At 35.1% G+C, this 25,772-nt stretch overlaps 1 protein-coding gene and 2 long non-coding RNA genes across 3 annotated transcripts in view; 1 reads left to right on the top strand and 2 right to left on the bottom strand.

The window, feature by feature from the left end:
- The window catches only part of LOC147843476 (uncharacterized), a 756,120-nt gene that overhangs the window by 454,412 nt on the left and 275,936 nt on the right, over positions 1–25,772 (bottom strand). The gene's annotated exons all lie outside the window — the stretch shown is intronic.
- prkcaa (protein kinase C, alpha, a) overlaps positions 1–25,772 on the bottom strand; it is a 162,293-nt gene that overhangs the window by 75,776 nt on the left and 60,745 nt on the right.
- Positions 19,069–20,765, top strand: LOC147843478 (uncharacterized). Its single transcript, XR_015493582.1, has 2 exons — positions 19,069–19,277; positions 19,343–20,765. It is a non-coding gene; the product is annotated as an uncharacterized LOC147843478 (long non-coding RNA).

Genomic DNA, 25,772 nt, shown 5'->3' with positions numbered 1-25,772 from the left:
TGCCATTTCCATTCAGACCTGCCTTTACATCTTGCAGTGACGAGTCCCAATGTGTGCGAGCGGATAAACGGCTCATGGCATGTGTCACAAAACAACATGCAGTGTATTCCAGCAGTTTGTTTTATTGGTATATTACGTGTATATGTAGTGTGCATGTTTTGTCTTTGCTTGTCAGATCTCCTGCATCTTATTAACCCTCCTAGAATTTTAACATCTTGTAATCTTAATTTGTTGAAAACTCCTACTTCAAGGCTGAAGCGCAGATGGGCCAGAGCCTCTACCAGTTTTAGAGTCTATTCTTAAAACTCATGTTTTCTTTAGCTTTTAAAAAACTGTTAATCTGGTGTTTTTTCACATCTGTTTTAATTGTTTTCCCATGCGACACTTAACAGTTGTTGCTATTTTTCTTCTTCTCTGTTTATATATTTATTCAATTTGAATTATTTGCTTGTAATGTACAACATTTTAGGCAGCTGCTTTTAAAGTGCTTTTTTAAAATAAACTAGAACAATTTTTTTTTTTATCTTTGCCCACTTTAGCCTAAAGGTCTGCCATTATTTTATTGTATAATTAGTTACATTGCATGACTTTGTTTTTAAAATATAATAATTACCTTGGCTGTATTGCTCAGATAACGAGCAATATTTATAAACTATCATCACAAGCAATTTTTTTTTTGCCATAACAAAAAAAAAAAAAAAAAAACTAATCTAAATACAGAGTTTCTGCAAGTTTCAATTAGTCAAATCTAAGATTTTTTAAGACCCTTTTAAGACAATTAAGACTGACATTTTAGACTTATACAGGGTTAAAGACAAAGGATTTGTTTAAATGTCCTGGTATTATTATGAGGAACTGTGTAATTGATTTTATTTATTTATTTATTTTTTATCTTATTGGGGAATTTCATTTGGGGAATTTGCTGTTGTTAAATGTATTTCTTTGCAATAAAAACCTAAATATAAAAATAAGGTTTATTGAGATGATAATGTTGGTCATTGGATGGATGTCAGCCCAACTAAGTAGCTTAACTTGAACAAAGCAAAATTAGGACCTGTTTAAAAAAATTAAAGACCTACAACACAATTAATACTTAAGGCCAAAAATTTACGACACTTTCAATACTTTTGAAGACCCAGCAGACACCTTTTGAATAGGGCTAACATTGCTTTTCTGTTTTTGTTGTTTAACACTGACAGACAGCAGCAGTTATGTTAAGATATACCATTTTATGACAGAATGTATAGATTCAATATACTGTACTCATTTATGACAATATACTGTACTCAGTTTTGATTACTTCCTCAATTGTTGATTTAGTTTAAGACTAGAGATTCACTGATGCATCAACAAGAGAATAACTGTCTGCATATTGATAACCATTATTTAAAAAAAAAAAAAGACTCAAAACACAAAACTATGTGCAAACATGTATTGAATATCAAATGAGTATTACAAAGGTATTATAAAGTTGATGACAACAACAGTGTCATAGCAAACTGTGAGATACCTGTACGTAAACTTGTGGTATTTGAGGTTCTTGTTTTTATATTAGATTTCTTTATATTTACTGTTGCACTGAAGTCCAAAAGTGAAGAATTTATATTATTTATTACTTGATTGATCAAGCTACCTGACAGAAGTGCTCTGTTTGTTAACATAGTTGTTTAATCTTAAAATACAGTGAATTAAAAAAAAAGAAACATCCTGGATCTGTTTCTTTACTCTTCTTCACTTTTTTTATGTATTACACAATTATCAGATTGGGTTTTAGTATTGGTAGATACTCAAAATTTAAATGACTCAGACTTGGACTCAAGTGCAAAAAAACCTGATCGGGACATCCCTAGTTTTGACAACACAAGGGTCTGGGAGCTGTTGATGGTACTGTTTGTACTAAAGCTACTGCTGGCCACACCAGTAAAAGTTTGCTAATTGTCACCCAGACAATTTACATTTACACTAGTAAAATTCCATTTTTTATTCACACACTTAACTGAACATTCTCATTTACTCTTGTTCACATCTCTCAGTGTATTTATTTATTTATTGGTATGAATCCTGCTGGGACAGTCATACTTATGAGTTAACAAATCGTAATTACAGTGTCAGATGTGTTCAATTCAAATCACACTCATTTGCATAAAATGGTGTTGTTGTTGTACCATCTTTTTGATTCATTACAAAAAAACGAAATACAGCAGGGATTGTTAACTCTGCTGCTTGAATACAATTAAGAACAAAGGCGTCAAATTGGCATCAGGTGTGTTTTGCATTTTTAATATGTTTTTTATTTAGACATTCACAATCCCATCAAAAGACATTGTATACGTTGATTTCACCATTGCTTTAGTTTATAATGATATAGTCAGCAGCATTTATTCCTTTGTGTGTAATACAGATGTTGTATTAATTTGGTTTCTTTACCTCAGATTATCAAAAATTTTATAAATTACATTGTTAAAAAAACTAACTTGTATCAGATCGGTATCTGTAATTAGATATTTATTTAGAATATTTACAATATTTAGAATTTTTGGTATCGGATTGATTGCTTTTAAACAGAAACCATCTTCTTTCACAGAGAACTCCAGCAAAACAGTCATGTTCAGCAAATACAATACATGGATCAGAATGGATCAACAGAAAAGACATTCTAAGAAATAAAGGCATAAAAGCCCTGAAAAACTGGTAAACCAGGTTATGAGGGACAAACAATGAAGAACTGAATGCCACAGTCTGTGTGTTTTTTCTGTTCATAAGAAAGCAAGAGCAGCACAATGAAACAACAGTCAGTTGTGATACACGTTTAGAAAGCAACTTATTATATTTGGTTTTTAAAAATGCTAGTGCATTAACTAATTAATGAGAATCTAGCTTTAGTGCAACAGATGTATGATGTCAGACTTGAGCTTCAGAATCACTCTGGGGTTATAAAGTGCGCAAAAGAGACTCCCAGCTGCCACCACTCAGCCTCCTCCTACTAACTCCTGACATTTGGTGGATGGAATCCATCTACCTCTTACAGCCGCACCTACCAACAAATCACTTCCTGCTGCTAGTAACCCACAGCGATGAGTCTTTCAGCTCCCACAGCAACAGCCAATCAAATTTCACTTTAATAATGCCACATCCTGACAGCGATTAAAGCTTGAAGAACTGCTGGTCTCAAAAAAATACTTTTCAGGATCAGTAAAGAGAAGCATTGAACATCAGGTTGAAGTAAATGATATTACTAAATGTAGATGCGTTTACTGAAAAGCAAACAATGCAATGTTATCAAATTTCAAAACATAAATACCTTAAAGCCTAATAAAGCAAAAAATATACCTCAAAACAAGTAAAGCACACACATGAGATACAAATTAGGAAAGATGAATGTTTTATTATTTACTATTAACTATTTACTAACTGAACCTGTAAGAGCCAATTTAGATCAGTTGGTATCACATTATTTTGATGGTTCATTTGAGTATTAGTAGACTGTCTGCTTAATATCGGTCACTGCTCCTTCAACAGACATTTAACTGACTATACGAAACTTTGCAAGTACATGAAGAGTTTATATGCAAAAACCTCCAAAAGCCATTTGATATTTTCTTTTAAAATTAGTATTTTTTTCCAACTCTTGTATGTAGGCTTAGTAATTTTGCATTAATTTTTTGAGATAAATTCTCTTTTTAGGAGAACATTTCAGATGGCATTTAGTGGTTTTTGCAACTGAACTCTTCATATGTCAATTTACACTAACCCTAACCCTAAACCTAACCCCAACCTAACAGACTACTTATAATCTAATGAGAATTAGTTGGCATGTAGATACATTGTAACTTAAATTCAACAAACGGACCATCAAAACTAAGTGTGACCAAAATTTAATGAAGGCTAGTTTCAGGCAGAAAAAAATGCAAAAAAAAAAACAAAAACAAAAAAAACCTGCTGATTAGGGATGCTCATAATAACCGATTCACCATTAACCGAAAGGATGCATTTTTAACCAATTAATGGAATCAGTTAAATGATTAAAAGTATTATTATTATTATTTTTTTATATTGGTTGCATTAATGTGCAACACATTTTTTGTTAACTCGTAGGAATGTAACACGTGCAACCACATGTGCCTACAGGCATATTTTGCCAAAAAAGCTAAATGAACGAAGAATATTGCGGGTCACAGTTTGACACAGATAAGTTGATGCCAAACAAGCGCTAATGCTGTTCGCCTCTGTCCTGGATCAGCGTCATAAACACTTCTGTTTATGCACACTTGGTAAAAAAAGCCGCAAAACAAAACTTTCTGAAAAGTGCACTGCTTTGGAACCAAGCCAGCCACAAGTCAGAACTTTGGGATTTTCTCTCCATTGGAGCGTGCTCCAGCACCGCTTATAAACAAATAGGCATTAGTATTGATGATTTAATGTACAACCAACAAACCAACCTTTTTTTTTTCCATTTGGAAAAATCCAGTAGTTAATAGTTATAAAATATTAATAGTTATAGTAATAGTAATAGTTATAACTTATAAAATATCCATATTTTTAGATTTTCTGGATTTTTGTATAATGATAACGCCACGCCAAACTGGGGCTTTTATTGTATAGCTAATAAAACATGTATCTAACACAATGTCACCCTGGGTATATGTGTTTGTTTTCTGATAAGAGAAATAGTTTTATGTTAGACATGGCTGCGAGTCGGCAATAGCATATAGCTCTGATAATAAATAGCCTAATTGACCTACATACAAAACTTTTCACTGAGCTTAGTAAAATGTTCTTTGATAAGTTATTAATAATCTGTTCAATAAATCATAAGAGCCATAACGAATGGTAAAATACAAGTTATTTTTAATTTAATATAGGCTAGTTTAAATAAATAAAATATATTTTAATAGCACATATAAATAAATATAGGTCTTACATATTTTTAAATTAAATAAATAGGCTATTTTCTAAAAAAATTTGCATGTCCGTATTTATCATTCCATCAAATTAAACACAAATAAGACAGGTATGTATATTACGTGTATTTGAAGGATCAGTCAATCATGGATTGAAAAAAAAGACTATAGGCCACCTTAAAACACACAAGCTTTAAGGTAAAACCAGACACTCAAGACATAATCTTTAAAATAATGACTTCCATTAAGCTGTTGACAGAGGTTTATGATATAAGAATTACAGCGGAGCATTAAAAAAAGGTATATTTTCTGTGGTGTGATCAATATGAGGTAGCCTGATATTTTTATTTGACGAAAAAAAAAAAAAAACATATGATGGGAAAAAACAGCCTATGGCGGTTCCTAAAAAAGATTCAGCCAGTGTTCTCATTCTGTAATCTAAATATCTAAATTAAGCGAAAAATATCTAGGGCAAGCCTATTTATTTTATTCTTTTTATTTATTTTATTCTTTTTTCTATGCTGTTGGAAACACTGCAGGTGTTGGAAGGTTCTGTTGTTCATATGTTCGCATCTTAAAAAAAAATGTGTATTTTAAAATGCAATATTTAATGTGTCAGACAAAATAGACATCAATTTATTTATTTTTTTTAATTAAATAATAATTTTATATTAATCTGACCAGTTAATGATTAATATTTGGTCAATGAGTGGTGGTTGTTGAATGGCAAAATTAACCTAAATGAGCATCCCTACTCTTGATGTAAAAAAAAAAAAAAATACAAATACATGTATTGCTGTTATTGTATGCACTGTAGCCTCTTTGTCATAAGCTTGTCATCAGGTGAGCAGATGTAAATGTGAGCGTGGAATTTGATTTGGCTCAGCCTGACCTTTTAAAAGTCAACTCTTAGCAGGTGGTGTCAACTTACTCTAGCCATGTTTATTCATACAGCGCTCATAACTCATGCTTTTACAGTGTCGCTTCTCCTCTGTTATTCCCTCCTTTTCTTACATAATATTCCTCAGCCATTGGTTTCTTCCTTTCATTTGTCTAACCAGGTGTTTCTGGTGTTCTTTTTGGGCAGGTGGGTACCACTTATCATATCTATGTTTTATTTATAGGCCCAATTACCATCTCTTCCTCATGAAGTGTCAAGCTAACTAGGGGGTGTCACCCAAACATGCTATAATTGCCTGAGCCATTTCCAAAGCTCACATTTACTGCCACACCAAAACAATTCTACAATGAACTTCGCACTATGCTAAAGCTTTCGGGATATGTTACCTACATTTAACTGTTTATTGTGGTTGATTTACTGTAATGTGGAACTGGTAAGCAGATTTATTGGTTTCCAGATTGAATGTCTGTCAGGACAGTTCATCTGGCCACTTGTGGTAATCAGAGCAGGCCACATGCTCATAGTATCCGTTCTGGCTGACCACTGTCTCTCTCACCTGGCAAGAACTGGGAATATGCAAAGATTGTGAATGTCTAGCTTTGCACAACTGGCCACAGAGCAAAACACCTGGCCACATTGAGTGTGAATGAAACAAAGTGGCACAATGCCACTGGATTATTTACGTGTAATTTTCTTGTGTAATATATACAGTACCAGGGTTATTGTCGATATTGATGTACTGCAACACCTCTCATCTACTACCCAAATGTACTAGCTGTTCCAGGCTTTTATTATCACCCTGTAAATAATGCCTGTGAATATAGTTAGCACATGAAATCTCTGGTCGAAAATGATAAATAGTCTCTCTTTATATAGACTAAGATGTACAGTAGTCTCACAAATTGGGTATCTGCAATCAAATTTAAAATTTTCAGACAGCTAGCTACTTGTAAACTGTATTTCCATTACAACATCACCACATTTAAGATCTGTTTTCTTTAAAAATAAGTGACCCTTACTGCCTGATAGATATCTGATAAAATGTGGGTCTCAGACTGGACAAGAAGCACTGCAACAAATTACATTTTTCCCTGCCATTTCTTTAAAGGGTCACGAAACACCAAAACACATTTGAGCTGTTGACAGTCGTATATGTGTCCCACAGTGCTAAAAACACTATTAGGACACCTATATTTCACTAAAAAGTGTAAATTGGTTGTTTTTGCGTTATTTCAAGCAAATTCGTACTTCCGGTTTGAAACGAATTTTTGAAGCTGCGTCACGGTCATGACATAATAGCGTGTATTCCAGCGTGCAGACTGGACGTCTGTGCCAGCCAGAGTGTGTCTTATTACGTCTTACAGTGTGATGCATTAATGCATGAGTAAGGCTTGGTTCAAACCAATCAGCGCGCTCTATTGTGCAACTTCATTAATATTCATTACTGTCACAGTGTTTAGACGACACTCACACCATGTTGTGTTGGCAAAACAAGCGTGAAGTGTTGCTTTTATAGTTTGCTGCAGTTAAGTTTTGTTTTCATTTTCTCTATGTGAGAGCTCAGAGTCACGTGTGGATTAACAGTGTACGCGACGCTCGACAACAATAACTTACGTGTCTAAGGAGGAACATTGTTTACCTGAGAGCTGTTTTCATCTGCAAACGCTGAGATCCAGATTCACTGTAGTCTCCTCTTAATAAAGACGCGGCTCTAGTTGCTGGTGATTCTCCTGTCTCTACAGATTTGGTAAGTGAGCGACCAGTGCTCTTTGTTTATTCAGTTTGTTCGTATCGAACTAAGTTAACCATTGCACCGAGTGTAAACATGTTAGCACCACAACCAAACTTTAACCTCGTGTAGGGTTTTCACCGCATTTAGTGACCGGAATAACACACGCGGCTTTCTGACGCTACCTGCCGTGTGCATCTAAGTTTCCGGGAAATGCTGAGGTTTTTTTTCTCTCATTCGCCTGTGCGGTATCAAACATTGCATGAAAAATACACGCTTAGAGCAGTTCCTCGAATCAAATATCTCGTTTGTCGCAAAGGGGCATGAATGAATTCCCTGAATGAAAGAGCCAAACTGCAGTTAAAGTCCACCATTTAATAATTTGGCAAATAATTCGACTACAGATGTCCATGTAGGTTAAACACCATCACTTTCTACTGTGTTTATTTTGACTCTGAAACTCGCGCGTGCCCAAATAGACACTCCCACACCATCCCACTTTTCTTCCTCTGACACTCCCCCCTAAACAGAGCTGGACACGCCCACTTTTCTGACTTTTTCCAAAGTAGAGGTGTGAAACGAGGGGGTTTCATGGCCCTTTAAAATATGATGTAATGTAATTTAAGCCAGTATTTTTAATGTAGTTTTTGCGCTAGCTTGATGATCCTGACAGTGCTAGGGCCCCATCATACACCTGGTGCAATAAGGCGCAAGACATGTTTGGCACAATTTGTTGCTATTTTCAGATCAACGCAACCCTAATTTGCCAGTTTTGTGTCACGTTGTTTAAAAAGTAAATCCATTTGCATCACTTTGCGCACTCATGGGTGTGCTGGTCTAGAAAGAAGGTCTGCTAAGGCGCATTGTTGGCACATTGCTATTTTGAGCAACTAAAAAAGACTGCACAATTGACTAGCTGAAACCTGGTCTAAAGTCCAGAGCAGAGGACGTTAGTTGTGCACCTTAAATGCGTACACATTGCTTAATACACACAGGATGTACAACAATACGCAAATATCTTTACAAATATAAAAAAATTTAAAGGATTAAAATGTTACAAAAATTATCATTTTCTACATAAATATAAAAAACGCTGCACTTATTAAATGCATATTTATATTTGTTTTAATAAAAACAAGATTAGATTTGTTCATCTGTCAGGTTTTGGATCATATGGGGTATGAGAATAGGAAGTGTGTTTGGACAAAACTTCATAATTATTGTTCATTTATTCATTTGCTGGAAATTAGAACTAAATTTAGAAATAGTTTTGAATAGTTTGCATTAACAAAGAAAATTAAATATGTAGGCTTATGGATGTCTTCAGTGGATTGCGTATCACAGCGTTTTCTTATCCACAAATGTAAAGGAGTAAAGTAAAAAGTAAAAGTAAAATAAAGAGAATGTAAAGAGGACAAATGGAGGAGGCTTGTTCTTTATCCTAATGCTGTAGATGGCCTGTTTAACTGTTTTCTTGCTAGTGATGCATTCCGTTTTTCCACTTACAAAGTCCGTCATGTACAGTAAATAGCAAATGCATCATGGTATGATGCAAATTACTTTTAAAGGGATTGGGAGATGAGGCTCTCACACCAATAACTCATTAAGAGAACAAGCACAACCCCGTTTGGCCATGCGCCGCTGCGCAGAGCGCATTTTTCAGCCCTTAAAATAGCGAAAAGTGGATTGAGACATGCCTTTAATACTTTTGCGCCTTGCTCTTTAGTTTTCATGGCTTGTTTTATGCTTGAACAACTAAATGAATGCTTAAGTTTATTTAACTGATTGTATTTTAACTGCATTATGATGTCAATGTATTTAAAGGAACCTAATATAATTTAAAATCATTATTTAGCATTTAAATTCATATTAACCTTTCATTAACCTTTTACAGTTGGCTGAAAAACACTGTGCTGTGCATATAGCCCATCCAGCAACTGTAATTAGCAAGTATTTTAAAGATGAAATTGCTCAAGTTATTGAACAAATTTTAATACAGAAAGATGTACATTTGCTTAAGGGATGAGGAAGAAATATTTCCATTTTTAAATTACCTGAAGAGAAACTGGAACACTTGGATGAATGGAAGCTTGATATATACAGTACAGAAGTAATAATGTGTAGTCAGATGCAAAAAAAAAAAAAAAAAAAAAATCAGCTGAAGTCAGAATTATTAGCCCGCCTGAAATTTTTGCCACCTGTACATATACAGTATATATACTTGTGATGCGTGGATGGTGGTTATATCCACAGGCACTGCGGATAATACATTATGATTAACTGCAGGTGGGTTGCGGGTGAATGTAGTGGGGCAAGAGTGCAGAGGCTTGTCTAGGTTTAATAGGCAAGCTAGGGAAATTAGGTAATTCATTGTATAACAGTGGTTTGTTCTGTAGACAATATAAAAAAAAATGCTTGGGGCGGCTAATTATATTGACCTTAAACTGGTTTAAATGTTAAAAACTGCTTTTATTTTAGCCAAAATAAAACAAAAGATTTTCTCCAGAAGAAAAAAATATATTAGGAAATTCTGTGAAAATTTTCTCTCTCATTAAAAATCCATTGGGAAATAATTGAAAAAAAAAGACAAACAAACAAACAAACAAACAAACAAACAAACAAACAAACAAACAATCAAACAAACAAATAAATCACAGGGGGGCTTATGGATTATATAAACCAGTATATATAGATAAATCCTACCAGTGCATATATCAACTGTGTTTTTATTGTGTCCTTTTCAGATTAGTTTATATTGGCCATAAAAAAAAATAAATAAATAAAAAAAAAAATAAAAAAAATAAAAACTAGTTGCTGCCTTAAATTTGGAAGTAGAATCAAATGAAAGTCTTTTCAACTTGCATGCAAAAATCGATTTGGTGACTTGACTTTAAAAAGACTGTATAGAAGTGCTTTCTGTATGGAAAGGCTTTAATCTGTATAGAAGTGTCTTGAAAAACATCTAGTAAAATATGTACAATCAAAAATGTACTGTCATAATGGCAAAGATAAAATAAATCAGTTATTAGAAATGAGTTATTAAAACTCCTATGTTTAGAAATATGTTAAAAAATATTCTGTCCTTAAAACAGAAATTTGAGAAAAAATAAACAGGGGGGCTAATAATTCAGGGGAGCTAATAATTCTGACTTCAACTGTACATTTCATGAATCTGACTTAACGTAAAACATCAAGTTAAATCCAGCATACGATTTCAGTAAGTTTAAGTAACAAAATGTAAGGACTATATGTTAATTGCAATATGTATTTGTTTTAAATATGCACTAAAACAAATCAGTCAACATAATGGCCATTCTCTCTATAAAACTACTAAATTCAGGTATACAATTGCATTATTGTTTATTACATTTACAAACTCGATGATGGAGTCTTACAGGAAGTGATACTGTATCTTGCAACATTTGGCCAACTATAACAAACTGAAAATAAGTAATTTTGACAAAGCATAACCTATTGCCAAAAATATGAACACTTTTGAAAAAAATCGCCAAAAGAGCCAGCTGACCTGAAAAGGCAATAATTACTGTCTTCCTTCTCCTTGTGATTCTGCTGCCATGATCACTTACTAAAACACTTCAAACACCTGAAAACAGTTCACAACATGTTCCTCTCTAATATGTCCTCCATCACCTCCACCCACAATCCCCCTGACTTGCTTTACTGATAAGGTGATTAACATTCACAAACACTTCTCTGCACCGCACATTAACCCATAGCTATTACCCACCTACAATTGAATCATTTGATGAATCAGAGTCAGATATTCGATTTATACAGATGTGGCTTTTTAAAATGTGTCACAGAAACCCACACAGAGCAGGTGCATCTTTGAATTTAATTACATTTGTTGTGCTTCACATAATATCCACCAGGTGGTATTTGATACAACATACTGTAACTCATGAGATACGATACCAAGGCAAATGAAAGAGTTTGGATCATCCTTTAATTAGGCTTATGGACTATTACTTAAAGACATAACTTCTAACTACAATCAAATATAATTATATAAAGAATAATGGTTGGAATTAATTCAGTTAGTTGAATTCCAAATCCATTCATGACTATAGGAGTTTGATGCAGCACATCATTATTTCCTGTGCTTTGTAAATGTAAACACTGAGCAGGCATGAAATCATTCACGCTATTTATTAATTCTCATTGCTCTTTTTTGTCCGATAAATAGGTACAGCACTGAGCCACTCACAAAAATAAAATTCAAATGCACAAAGGATATCCCACTACAGCTAACAAATTACCAAACACAAATAACGTCTGCATATGCAGGGTCACTATTGTGAGACTTGCAATGGTGGGAAAGAAAGCCTCAATTTTGTATAAATGAGCTTTTGTGCAGCCTAATAAATTTATGCATATAGGTCATTTATTTGAAGTACAGTAATTAGAGATGGAATTTTTAACTACTGAAATATGGTTGATCTGGCAAAGTGGAAAATTCCCATGATAATAAAGTATCTACATTTTTTTCCCCTCAACAAACATGGTTGGAACACTGTTAAACCTTTTCACAACTTTTAGTATTTTGTCAATATTAAAAAAGAAGTATTTTGCAAATACATAACTTCAGAGCCTGTATTACGTAAAACACATTATACATAATATACATCCATACATAGATTTACACTGTCTGGAGCCAGCACCTAAGCTTTTCACTCATCATAGACCACCTGCTGCTGATGATGTGACAATAAAAGTGATTCGATTTGATTTAATTTAGATACATACACTCACCGGACACTTTAATAGGTACACCTGACCAGCTGCTTGTTAACCCAAATTTCTAGACAAGACAATCTGCAGCAGTTCAAACAGAGCATCAGAATGGGGAAGAAAGGTGATTTAAGCGACTTTGAACGTGGCATGGTTGTTGGTGCCAGACGAGCTGGTCTGAGTATTTCAGAAACTGCTGATCTACTGGGATTTTCATGCACAACCATCTCTAGGGTTTACAGAGAATGGTCAGAAAAAGAGATATCCAGTGAGCGGCAGTTCTGTGGGCGGATTGCAAGAGGAGAATGGTCAGACTGGTTAGAGCTAATAGAAAGGCAACAGTAACTCAAACTGTTGGTAGGGTAAAGGTAGGGTAAAAATTTGGAGTCAACAACATGAAGTTCAGGCTGCTGGGGGTGGTGTAATGGTGTGAGGGATATTTCCTTGGCACACTTTGGGCCCATTAGTACCAATTGAGCATCATGTCAACGCCACAGCCTACCCTAGTATTGTTGCTGACCATGTCCATCCCCTTTTTGACCAGTGCACCCATCAACAAATGGATCCTGCTTCAAGCTGGATAACGCACAATGTCAAAGTGTGAATCATCTCAGACTGGTTTCTTGAACATGACAATGAGTTCACTGTACTCAAATGGCCTCCACATAGGATGTGGTGAAACGGGAGATTTGCATCATGGATGTGTAGCTGACAAAACTGCATGGTGCTATCACGTCAATATGGACCAAAACCTCTGAGGAATAATTCCCTTACCTTGTTGAATCTATGCCACGAAGAATTTAGGCAGTTTTAAAGGCAAAAGGAGGTCTAACTCGGTACTAGTAAGCCGTACCCAATAAAGTGGCCAGTATACAAGAACTTTGATGCCTAGGCTTATGTCCATAAGGTTACTGTCCATAATGTCACCCTGAGGGTTCTGAAAAGCATATTTGAAGTTTAAAGTGGGCGGAGCCTGTCACTGCCATCTTTCGTCTTTCTAGCTGATGAGCAACATTTGATTGATGTTATTTGTTGTTTTAATTCCACAAAAGTCTTTAATGTCACAACGTTTTGACCTGATGAAGACGATGTCGGTCAAAACATTGTGACAATAAAGACTTTTTGAGAGCTAAAGTGGCAGTGTGCCAATTCTTTGGATCTTTTGCTACAAATGTTTGTTTTTGATCGAGCATCTGCCTTCAAGATATTCTAGATGTGCGCACATTTCTGTTTTTTGCTTAATTCTACTGACAAACATTTTTAACAACTAAAATATTTATATTGGAAATTATATCATGAGAAAGTGCTTAGACTCGCAGTTGTAGCCAAATTAGGGTTAGGTTTAGTGGTTAGGGCAGGTTTGGCGACCATTAGCTCCACCCAAATGTACAGTCTCAAACTGGTCTGGAGTTGCTGTAGTGAAACTGAAGATACTTCATGTCTGACAAACTGAAGATACTTCATACAATCCTTATTCAGTTCTCTACTACAGTTCTTTACTGCACAAAACGATGTACATCTTGTCAAATATTGGCATCCTTTTAAATGCTGCTGATTGTCATATTTAAGCATAAACAGCTCAGTGGGAAATGGATCAATAAACCGGGTCTGTGAATCCTTTTTTAAAATTGACATTCCCCTAACATACGTACATACTGCATATATCCTTACTTTTAAGAAAAAAGAAAGGAAGGAAAGAAAGAAAGAAAGAAAGAAAGAAAGAAAAGAATATTACTAAATTTTTAAAATACTTATCTTTCATCATCATTTAATTTTTATATTAAATACATATAACAAGGAAAGATTTATACCTTGTAATGAAAGACCTTTTAAATGTGTTTGTGCACGCCTCTCATTCATCCTTAAAATCAGAAGGGTCTGTGTTCTACATGAGTAGATAGACCGCAGTTAGCTCAGTATTAAGGACATCCTAAAGATCAGGCCTCCAGAGGGCTGAGGGAGCTAATGGATTTGTAATGGAATCAATGAGGCATGGATATTTTCTATTAGAAACACAGACAACGCTGGCCAACACAGCCAAAGATGCAGAAGCAGCTGCCGGAAGAAAATGAGCACAAAGACACCACAAAACAACAGGCTTTAAGAGAATTCCCCACAGAAGCCATTAGGAGACCAATAGCACACAGTAACAGTACACATTTCTGGACTAATTGTGAGAGAGTAATATGGGGAATTAGAATAAATGTTAACATTTAAATAAAATAAATATTGATACTTAATTTGTACTGAATATTGCATTTTTTAATTCTTGTTTCTGAGGCACAAATGAAGCTATATAAATACAGTACAACAGGAAAAAAAGCCCATCACAACATTTGTTTTATTCAACGATTGTTTTAGTAAAAAAAAAGTTGTAACTCAAATCCAAAATCAAACCAAAAGTGCTTCAGGGGTAAATATTGTGTCATTGTTCTTTGGGACATTCATAAAGATAAACAACAAAATCATAAGTCCAAGGCACTCGAAAAAGTAAGTGATTTTTTTAAAGCCTTTATTTACATGGCTATTCTATAAAACTGCGCCTAAACATTTCGGCAACACTTCATCAGGGGAACAAAAACAGTAGTACCTTATTCTTGACCTGTAAAGAGACAAACACCGAAATAAGCAACGTGTATATGTAGATTTTTGTAAATAGTTCTCATATTCAAAAAATGACAAATGTGAAGATAACCCATAAAAAAAGGCTTTAAGACCAAGCTGAATGCTGTCCCTTAGGCGTGACTTGAGGTAACCAGTTTGAGAAGTCTTCGTTCGCTACTGTATTGTTTTAAAAGGAGACATTTTTTTACAAGTAACTTTTATTAGAAATCTATATTCTTGACAAATAAATATAAATAAATATTATTGAAACAAAAATGACTAATAAAAAGTGTAAAGCACCAAAAGTGGCCTATTAAATTAATTTGAATATATTTTGGCTGTTGTTGTCCATAAATCTTTAAGTGTACTCTTTAAATGTTTTTAAGAAAAAGAGGCTAGAAAAATTGTAAAGCTATAAATTATTATATCATTATTATTATGTTTTATTATTTATTTTTTATTGAAACGGCCAAAGGATGAGGATAGTTGTATGTGCTGGAAAGACATAAAACCTAAAAAATGTCCACTTTTTGATTAAAGAACTACCCCTTTCACCAGGCTACGAGCTTGACATGTTGTCCATACCACTGCCTGTGGATAATTTGTTATTTTTAGGGAAACTATAATAAACAATTGTCACTCCTGACTTATGAAACACTCTCTGAATATACAAACAATCAGAGTTCTAGTGGTTTACAAAAAAATTATGGTTTGGTATGCATCTTTGTTAGCATATGTTTGCATAGCTGTGGTCATAATTTGTTAAATTTTAGTACAACAAGAAAAAGACATGTAAAACTTAAACACTTTTCTTTTCTTAATATTATTAAAATTTGTCAGGCCAAACTTGTTTAAATAAAATGCCTGATTGGTGTAAAAATGAAAATGAAACATATAGGAATAAAATAAAATAAAGCACATAAGTCCAATAAATAAAATAACATATAAATAAATTGAAATATAAAACCAACTAAAATATAAATGTGTAAGTGAAAGTGAACTCTCTTTTAGCTAATATTAAAATGAATATTCAAATTATTGAGTCAAATTAGGTATTATGTTACACTTGAATATTTATTAAGGCATTGTATTTGTTTCTCATCATCCTTTCATGAACAGAGATGTGTTTGTCAGCGGTGCTCATCCTGACTGGCACACTGTGAATGGTTGAGCATTTAAAGGGATAGTTCACCCAAAAAGGAAAATGTACTCACTCTACACACAATAGTTGTGTTAAACACAAAATAAAATACTTTGAATGTTGGAACACAATAACCATTGACTTCCATTGTGGGAAAAACAAATACTATGAAAGTTAATGTTTACCGGTTTCAAACATTTTTTCAAAATAACTTCTTTTGTGTTCAACAAAAACAACAAATAGAATCTCAAAGAGGTTTGTGACAAGTGCAGGGTGAGTAAACAATGACAGAATTTTAAGTTTTGATGAATTTTCAACTATGACTTTTCCAATGAAAGTATATTAGTTTGAGTTTACAGTACATTGAAAATGGTGGGCTGCAATGTCAAGTCATATTAAACGTTTTTTTGCAGATTACAGGCTCCAATGCAATCTCAGATTTTGCCATTATAATCTGGAAATTACTTAAAATACTCATTCATTTGGGTCATAATGACAAACAAGCTGTTGATAAGGGTGAACAAAACACTGCCACTTCATGTTCATGTGTAAATTTTTATTTAAAATATGGGATTGGATTCATTACACATCGTACTGAAAGTTTTATATTAAAACTTAACACAATTACATCCACCATTACATCCCTGCTGAAATATTTATTTCTGTCCATTTCAGCCATTTCAAATTTGAATAAAATGTTAATTTATTTTGATATTACTTGCTTTAGATCAAGAAATGTGTACCAAAGTCAATGCGTACGTGTAAAAAATAATTGTTGATCATTTTCATTGTTTTTAGTTATTATCAAATTATTTCTGACTATAATTTTTCCGCCAATAATTAAAAAACCATATGGGACACAACACATCAATCCTATTTCACAGAAATAAACTACAGACTCCGTCTTTTCGATGCCTAGGGGTGCACATGAACACAATTCATTCATTCATTAACACCATTCCCTGGTGATAGTGACCACTGCTTAGGGGCGTAAATTTCTTCTAATAGTTGGGGTGACAACAATCAAACTTTCTCAAGAACAATTTTTGTATGGGACAAAAACAATTCAGCTACAGGTTGTAAGTATGATCCCTCTGGTTCAACACAGCAGTGCTGCTTGAACCAGTGATTCTGCTCTGAAAGGCCAAAAAAGACTAGAAAACCCCCTGATGTGAGTCACAACACATATAGCTCCCAATCAGAAGAGCAATAATGAGCAGCATTAACTCTTAAACTCTTTGACATGCCACATTTACTGGTAAATTATCAGCAAGATACCAATATGAAAGCACTTGTAAATACAACCATTTCAAAAGTACTATTATCAGCATCATGTTATGTGTAAACAAAAAACAGGATTACTGGTGTGAACGTGTACAAGAATAAGGTAAAACGACTGCTTTGAACCAGTTAAAAAGCTCTGTCTGAGCAGTTCATAGTAGTTTTTTTTCCACTATTATGCTTCTAGCCTTTTTTTAAGATCAACAACACATTTTATGTGACCATTTATCTGTCTGTCACACAACGACTTTTAGTCTCAATCATTAATATATATATAAATATTTACATTGGGGTGAAGCAGTGGCGCAGTAGGTAGTGCTGTCGCCTCAAAGCAAGGTCTCTGGGTTGCTGGTTTGAACCTCGGCTCAGTTGGCGTTTCTGTGTGGAGTTTGCATGTTCTCCCTGCCTTCGCGTGGGTTTCCTCCGGGTGCTCCGGTTTCCCCCACAGTCCAAAGACATGTGGTACAGGTGAATTGGGTAGGCTAAATTGTTCGTAGTGTATGAGTGTTTTTGTGAATGTTTGTCTGGATGTTTCCCAGAGATGAGTTGCGGCTGGAAGGGAATCCGCTGCATAAAAACTTGCTGGATAAGTTGGTGGTTCATTCCGCTGTGGCGACCCCGGATTAATAAAAGGACTAAGCCGACAAGAAAATGAATGAATGAATATTTACATTGATATGAATTAATTAAAACAACGAGTGTCTCCCTGTCTCCCTTTAAGGGATAGTTAACCCAAAAATGTTCATTCTGCCATCATTTACACACCATTAACTAGTACCAGATCAGTTCAAATACTTTTTGTTGTTGTTGTTGTTCTGTTGAACAAAATATAATATATATTGAGGAATACTTAACCAAAACAAATACTATGGAAGTCAATGGCTACAGATTTTCAAGATTCCTCAACATATGCCTTTTTGTGTTTAAAAGAAATTAAAACAAGTCATGAGTAAACCATGGCAAAATGTTCTTATTTGGGTAATCTATCCCTTTAAATCATAGGTGGCAAAGTCAATTCTTGGAAGGTCACAGTTCTGCACAATTTTGCTCAAACACAGCTGATCCAACTAATGAAGGTGTTTATGACTCTTCTGAACACCTCGATTATTTGGATCAGCTGTGTTTGATAGCGTTGGAGCAAAACTGTGCAGAGCTGCGACCCTTCAGCAATTGACTTTGACACCTATGCTTTAAGGTGAGAATGGGGCTGTCAAATGATTCCTCTTTAAATGGGACAGTAAAGAAGTTTATAGTAATCTACTGTTGAATTAATACAAAATAAATAACTGACTATGAATAAAGTGTATAAGATAAATTTAAGCAAAGGTCTATTGTGTATTTATAAGGCTTGTGTGTGTTTATAAGATGCAAAGCAATGTGTGCTCATGCTTCATTTGTAAAAAAAAAAAAAACAAAAAAAAAAAATCACAATATTTCTACATATGTCTTACTTTGATTATGTACTGTGCAGCTACTCAGCTAACATGATAACGACTATCATATTTCCTAGTTTCTTCAAAAGGCCCGCCCTCAAGAGATTCCACGAAAAGCGTCACGCCTCCACAAGCACACGCTTTGCCTCTGCTGTGTAAATACTGTCAGCCAGAGTAGCTGTTAGCCGTATCAGTTTGAGCCTGAATCAGACAAAAAAAAGAAAAGGATGAAACTCATGCCTGCACTCAAAAATAAAATTTGACAAGTGTCTGTAACGAGTAAAAATAAAATGTGGCTCCTTTAAGAGAGAGAATCATCATTTTATGTATGTGTGTGTGAATTATGTTATTTGTCTGTAATATACAGTAACGTTGCTGACAGGAGAATAAAAAGGAAGATGTGGAATGTGACCCATGTGAGCTTTGAGTGATTTTTCTGCTGTAACACGAGTTAGGTGAGCTTTTTTTACCAAACGCAATGCATTACATGTCTTTCACATATATTCGGAATAAACATGTGTACGTAATATGAAACGTTCACATCTTTTTGTGAGTTGGTTATTTGAGATGTAAAAGCTGCTGCATAGAGAGACAATGCAGATTGTTGCTGTTTACAATGGTTTGAGCAATAAATTTGAATTAGTAGCTAAATTGTTAACGGTGCCAAACAGCATTTCCCGTTGTTTACATTCTTCTTTACGTCTTTGCTACAACATAACGTTAACGCTAGACACTATGCATGTAATAGATCAATTTTAACAAATAAAAATACATACAGGTTGTGGCTCACAATCCACAGCTTCATATATTATGGTTGGAGCTGCTCCTTCTTTGAGAAGTTTATAGCCAAACCAAGCACTGAACTGAGAGAGATTCTGGAAGCTGTCCTTTGTCAAATGCTAACTATATATTTTGTTTATAATCCTCTGGAACACAATTTAAATTAAACTGTAAGCACTTGTCTCTTTGTGCCGTATCCTTTGGAAGCCCAAATACAGAAACAGAAGAATCTCTGTGAAAATAGCAGCATTTGGACGGCATCGTAGCTTTCTCAGATGTAACATTACAGCGCCTCTGACAACATGCTTTCACTGCATGGGGTGTGTGCGCGTGGTAAATGCACATAACTTGAAGCATTTGTGATCTCACTAGCTTGGATGGATTTTTTTTTGTAATCCCCAAACTTTGTTTGCTGTAGGCTTTGCTAAGCTAACTCTTTAAAAGTCAATGTCTTCTTTTGCATTGAACTTTGAGCATATTTCATTCAGAGATGTTTTTTATGTTCACACAGCTAAAGTTTAAAATATGATATCATAGTGGACCACCCCTTTAAAGTAAATTTGGATGTTGCAACAACGGTTGAGATGACCTTTTATTCAAACCACATGGTAAAACTTATTTTTCTTGGAAGGCCCAAGGAATTTGCGATCATTCACCCCTGGGTCTCAAACTGAGGCTACACTAGTGTTTTTGTGTTTTAAAACTGAACATTTTTATGGTTACCTCCTGATATTTACAATCCAGACTTTTGAAAATGCCGGACACCTAGTCTGAAATCTCTGAGGCTGTGTTTTAGTAAAAACTTTTGTTAAATTAAATTATATATTACATACAGTTTATTATTATTTGTTTTATTGATATAGAATTTTATACTTTAATTACTTAGTTACATGCACTTTCAGAGTTTATTTTCTTGTTTTTTTCTGACATTTACCAAATTTACTGCCATCTTAACGTGAAGCTTTTTCTTAATTTCAACAAAATTTTGTGCTCGTTAACAACAAATGCCATTCATATTTGTATGTTATGATGAAGATCTTTTCTTAAATGCAGTGGAAGCACAAGTGTGAACAAGGATGGGTTTTATTTTAAAATGCAGTGTTAAAACGGCAATGTACTATAGTGTAAACAAAGCCTGAGCCAGATGATAATGGCAACCCATTCTTCTTCTTTCTATCTGCAAACAAAAGGACGCTTCATCCTGAAAACAGGAAAAAGGGCACCTGTTGTTTTTTGTGTTTAGTTCCTGACACAATCTATGTATTTTTTTATTATTGTGCTAATATTAGAACTGTAAATGATACACTCACCGGCCATTTTATTTTCCAACAGCTCGGTAACCCAAATTTCTAATCAGCCAATCATATGGCAGAAACTCCATGCATTTAGGCATGTAGACGTGGTCAGGATGATCTGCTGCAGTTCAAACTGAGCATCGGAATGGAGAGAAAAGGCGATTTATGTGACTTTAAACATGGCATGGTTGTTGGTGCTAGATGGGCTGGTCTGAGGATTTCAGAAACTGCTGATCTACTGGGATTTTGACACTCAAACTTCTCTAGGTTTTATAGAGAATGGTCTGAAAAAAAGAAAATATCCAATGAGCGACAAATCTGTGGGCATAACTGCCTTTTTGATGCCAGAGGTCAGAGGAGAATGGCCAGACTAGTTCCAGCTGATAAAAAGACAACAGTAACTCAAATAACCACTCATTACAACCGAGGTATGCAGAAGAGCATCTCTAAACGCAATCTTGTCCAACCTTGAGGTGGATGGCCTACAGCACCAGAAGACCACACTGGCTGCCACTCATGTCAGCTAAGAACAGGAAACTGAGGCTACAATTCACACAGACTGGTTTCTTGGACATGACTTTGAATTCACTGCACTCGAATGGCCTCCACAGTCACCCGTTCTCAATCCAATTTAGCACCTTTGGGATGTGGCAAAACAGGAGATTTGCATCATGGATGTGCAACTGACAAATCCACAGGGTAAAAAATGGCCGTGATTTCAACAGTAAAAAAAACTGTAAAAATGCTACAGTAAAAATCCGTAACCTGGTTAACAGTATGTTTCCTTAATATTTACGCAGAATAACCGTAAATTGACTTCCCCAGAACTCCATGCATGGCACATAACTTTTAATGCTTTTTGTTGACATTACTATGGATCTTTTCAGTTGTTTCCCCATCTATTGTGTACATTAGAGATGTATGTTACATCTAATGTTCTTAAACAATGTTTATTTCATGACTTTGATTTTATGCGTGTTACCATACTGGTGTTTAGTAGCTGTGTGAATGACACTGAGCACCTTCTATACACTGATACCCTTTTCTGATTGTGAGAAAAGTTGTTTGTGATGAGCATTGGCTTATTATGTAACTTTCTCATCACCACCTGCATATCGCTGTGTTAACATTTCTATCTGTGTAACAAATGAAGTGTAAATGTTGGTACTTTAAAATACAGACATATTACATCTATAAATTAATAAAATACGGTAGTTTACCATAAAAATGAGAAGTTGCTTTTCCAGTTTGTACCGTACTTTTAACGGTAAAAAACTGGCAATCACAGCTGCTGTTTTTTTTACCGTAAATTTTACAGATTTATTTTTTACAGTGTGTCATGTCAATATGAACCAAAATCTCCAGAATATTTCCAGTACCTTGTGGAATCTATGCCACGAAGGATTAAGGCAGTTGTGTAGGCAAAAGTGGGTCCAACCCAGTACTATGGCTCGTTTCCACTGACTGGTACAGTACGGTACGGTTTGGGTCGGTACGGGTCACCTTTATCAGGCTTGCATTTCCACTACCAAGGGAACCCTTTTGGTGGGTGTGGTGTATGACAGAAAGTTTCAGTCGCTTCATTCTCGCTCGAGGAAATGTCTACAATAAAGCTGTATGGGTCTCTCACATACCATATGAAAAGCACTTCTCACAAAACAGACGCTTTGTTTACATACATACTTGTGTATAAATGTTTATTACTAACTTTTCAATGAACAGGATTTGATTATAACTGCAGATCAATGACAGTGCGAAATAGCCTACTGTAACGTCTGTAATTATATTAAATAAATAAATGAACATATATGAACACATATAGCCCCTTATAGTCTCTGATACGTTACCAACTACAGAAAAACTACACACAGCATACATTTCGTCCTCAATTAGTTTCAAAACAACACAAAATATAGCCTACAGTCAGTAAAAACCTCTTATCTGTGTCTGTAATCTTCAGCAGCATCTTTGTTAGAGAGTCACTCCATCATTCCCAGTTCATATTAGTCCAAAAGGTGATAATAAAAAATAAAACAAGGCAGTTTGTTCACGTTTGCTGAAGAAATAACGTGCTGCTTTTTCCGGCTTCTCCTTTTTTTCGCGCTTCACTCTCGCGTTTGTCAGTGTCTGGCAGAATCGGGTTTCAAACGCACGTCAATAATCAAGCGCACGTTATCATCATCAGCTCAAGAAGTTTGTTATTTCAGATATAAACGCGCGGCGAGCGCAAGCAAGAAAGCGAAACCGCTCGCACTTCAGACTGGCTTATAAAAAACTACGAGGCACAGGGTAGATTCTGCTCTACTCCATGGCTTTGTGGCTGTTCAGCAACACGAAGACAAGGTTTGTTTGAGCCCGGATCGACCATGGCTAGCTATTTTTTGTATATATAATTCTGTAATCTCTCGCTGTGTATTTAAAACATGGACATGGCAGGTATTTTGTTTTCATTCTGGCTTGTTGCACAAGTGAATGATGTATCTCTGTAAACCAATAGCGTTCAGTTCGGTACGCCTTTTGACAGTGAAAACAGCCATAAAAGCGTACCAAACCGAACCGTACCACTCAGTAGAAACGGGCCACTAGTATACCTAATAAAGTGGCCAGTGAGTGTAGTTTAGGGCAGGGGTTTTCAAACTTTTTCAGCTGAGGGCCCCTTTGTGTAGCGCGAATTCTTTTGGGGACCCCCAAAAAATAAAAATGACGCTGTACTTAATTTATTTTTTAATTGTATTATTCAATACATTTATATTATTATATATTATTCAATAAATTTATATTATTCATTTTCTGGATTAATTTTTGTAAGATGTTAGTTGAGTTGACATGGTTTCAGTGCTTCAATCTATTGATCAAATCTTCATGCGCAGTATTCATTGTGGTCTTCTCTCACTGGATTCCATCAAGCCATATTTTGTGTACAAGTCGTCACGTTTACACAGTTTTTAATGCCATTTTTATTCTTTTTTCTGCCTATGCACAGTTAGACTCTTCTGTATTTACCCTTACAGCTGAGAGTCTAAATGTGTCTAAAGATTTAAAGCTTTAAAGTTTTAAAGAGTTTTGTCATTCATTAGCCTGTTAACAGTTAACTGTACTGTTGTAACTAACAATACTACAATGGAGGCTGGAGTGGTTCAGTGTGTTCTGTTTATTTTTGTGCACATCATAATTTACTCAGGTCGACAATCCTGACTTACACTGATAAAAAAATTATTTCCTAAATGCAATCTAGAATTGGGTATTCAAGTTCAAAGAGCCACAAGTTTTACTTTGCATAATTTTAGAGGCTTTGCTGACTTTAAAATGTTCATACCAGTTTGTTCAATTAATAATAATACTGAACATTACATTTAAATTAGTTACACAAATAAATATGGGAAAAAGTGGACCATCTTGAAAAAAATGCATTTATATTCAGAGTATTAAAATTTGATCAGATATGTTGAGCTCCATTAAATACAGAGCACGTATACATTATAATATTTAATAATTAATTAGCCCTATAACATAACACAAACAGATACATTATAATTTTTATAGGTTATAGTGGTTTTACTCAGGGTGTATACAATTTAGTTCTTTTTAATCATCCAGTTATGAACCAATGTGAGTAAGAGGTCCACTGCAGAGCTCATCCAGCTGTCATTAGTGTAACAGGAGTGAAACTCTGAGAACTCGCTGATGTGATGACAGCTCCATTCATTGTTATTGCAGCACTTTTTGCTTTACAATTTTAATATGTTTGTTTTTTCATGCTGTAAATAGGACCGTCTGATATTTGTACAATGCAAAGTGTAAAGCCTGTCGCACTGTGGACGAGGTGCAATGTTGTGCCGTGTCTTTAAATGCTATTTGTTCCCTATGAGTGAAGCCTGCGCAGAGAGGCGCTCAACTCCGCAGCACCCAGCTGATCGGTTACTTACAGTAGGAGCGCAAGCGATAAACAGGGAAGTGCTTTCAGCCACCGATAATGTTCTTATTGATCATGTATTTTAACTGAAATATAGTCAGTTAAATAGACCTGTGCATTCATTTAGTTGTTTAGCGTAAAAGAGGTAAGCGTAAGTAAAAGGTAAACGCCGTCAGGTGCAGCAGAGAAGCGCCAAAAATCACAGGAAGCGCCCGGCCAGAAGCGCTAATTCAATAAAAGTCCCCGTGCACAGAGGCGGGCTGCTGCGATTTTTTTCCTGTGTCACGAAAGTGTCAACTGCATTTAAATGACATAAGCATTAAGCTTAATTTTTGCAGTACTTTTGAGCTCAAATTATAATAAAAAATATATTAACCTTCAGAATGATGCGGGACACAAAATTCATCCATGTGGGCCCATTGATTACCCCTCATCTAAAATTTCTTTGCGGCCCCCCTAGCGCCATCTGGCGGCCCCCAGTTTGAAAACCCCTGGTTTAGGGTGTCATGCAGCTTATTTTAAATTGTGTGGCCAAACATTGCACCTAGGCGTCTAATCTCAAATCAAACGCACCAAAACTAGCTAACTGTTTTCTTGAAATTTACTGGCACATGTGATGCTTGTTAGGACTGGGGCTAAACTCTTAACAAAAATAGACTAAAATGGACATCAGGCCAGTGTAAATCAGCCATAAGGTTGAAGATGAGCTCAGCAGTGTCGCACATGTCATCATACATCCATACTCTGTTGCAAATTACAACTGGAACGGTTTTACTTACATCCAGAAATAACACATGGCATAAATTATTTTTGCTGATTTAAAAGTGTTTTTTAATCCAATTTGCTTTTGATTATATGCCAGTAGGTAAAAGAAAATAGTAAGCTTCTGCAATATTAACCAGCTTGTTACATTTCGTGCCCTGTACATAATAACAGGAAATCCTCAACCAATTAATACTCTACTCCGACAGATGTGAGTTGATCTGACCCCTCTCAGGAGCTGGCTATTCATTTACAGTTAAAATGCAGAGTGCTCTCAAGG

Source organism: Danio rerio, chromosome 6 (assembly GCF_052040795.2).
Source record: "Danio rerio strain M-AB ecotype USA chromosome 6, GRCz13ab, whole genome shotgun sequence".
In the NCBI taxonomy this organism is placed as follows: Eukaryota; Metazoa; Chordata; class Actinopteri; order Cypriniformes; family Danionidae; genus Danio; species Danio rerio.
The sequence above is the reverse complement of the archived record's forward strand: the minus strand, read 5'-3'. Positions and strand labels throughout refer to the sequence as shown.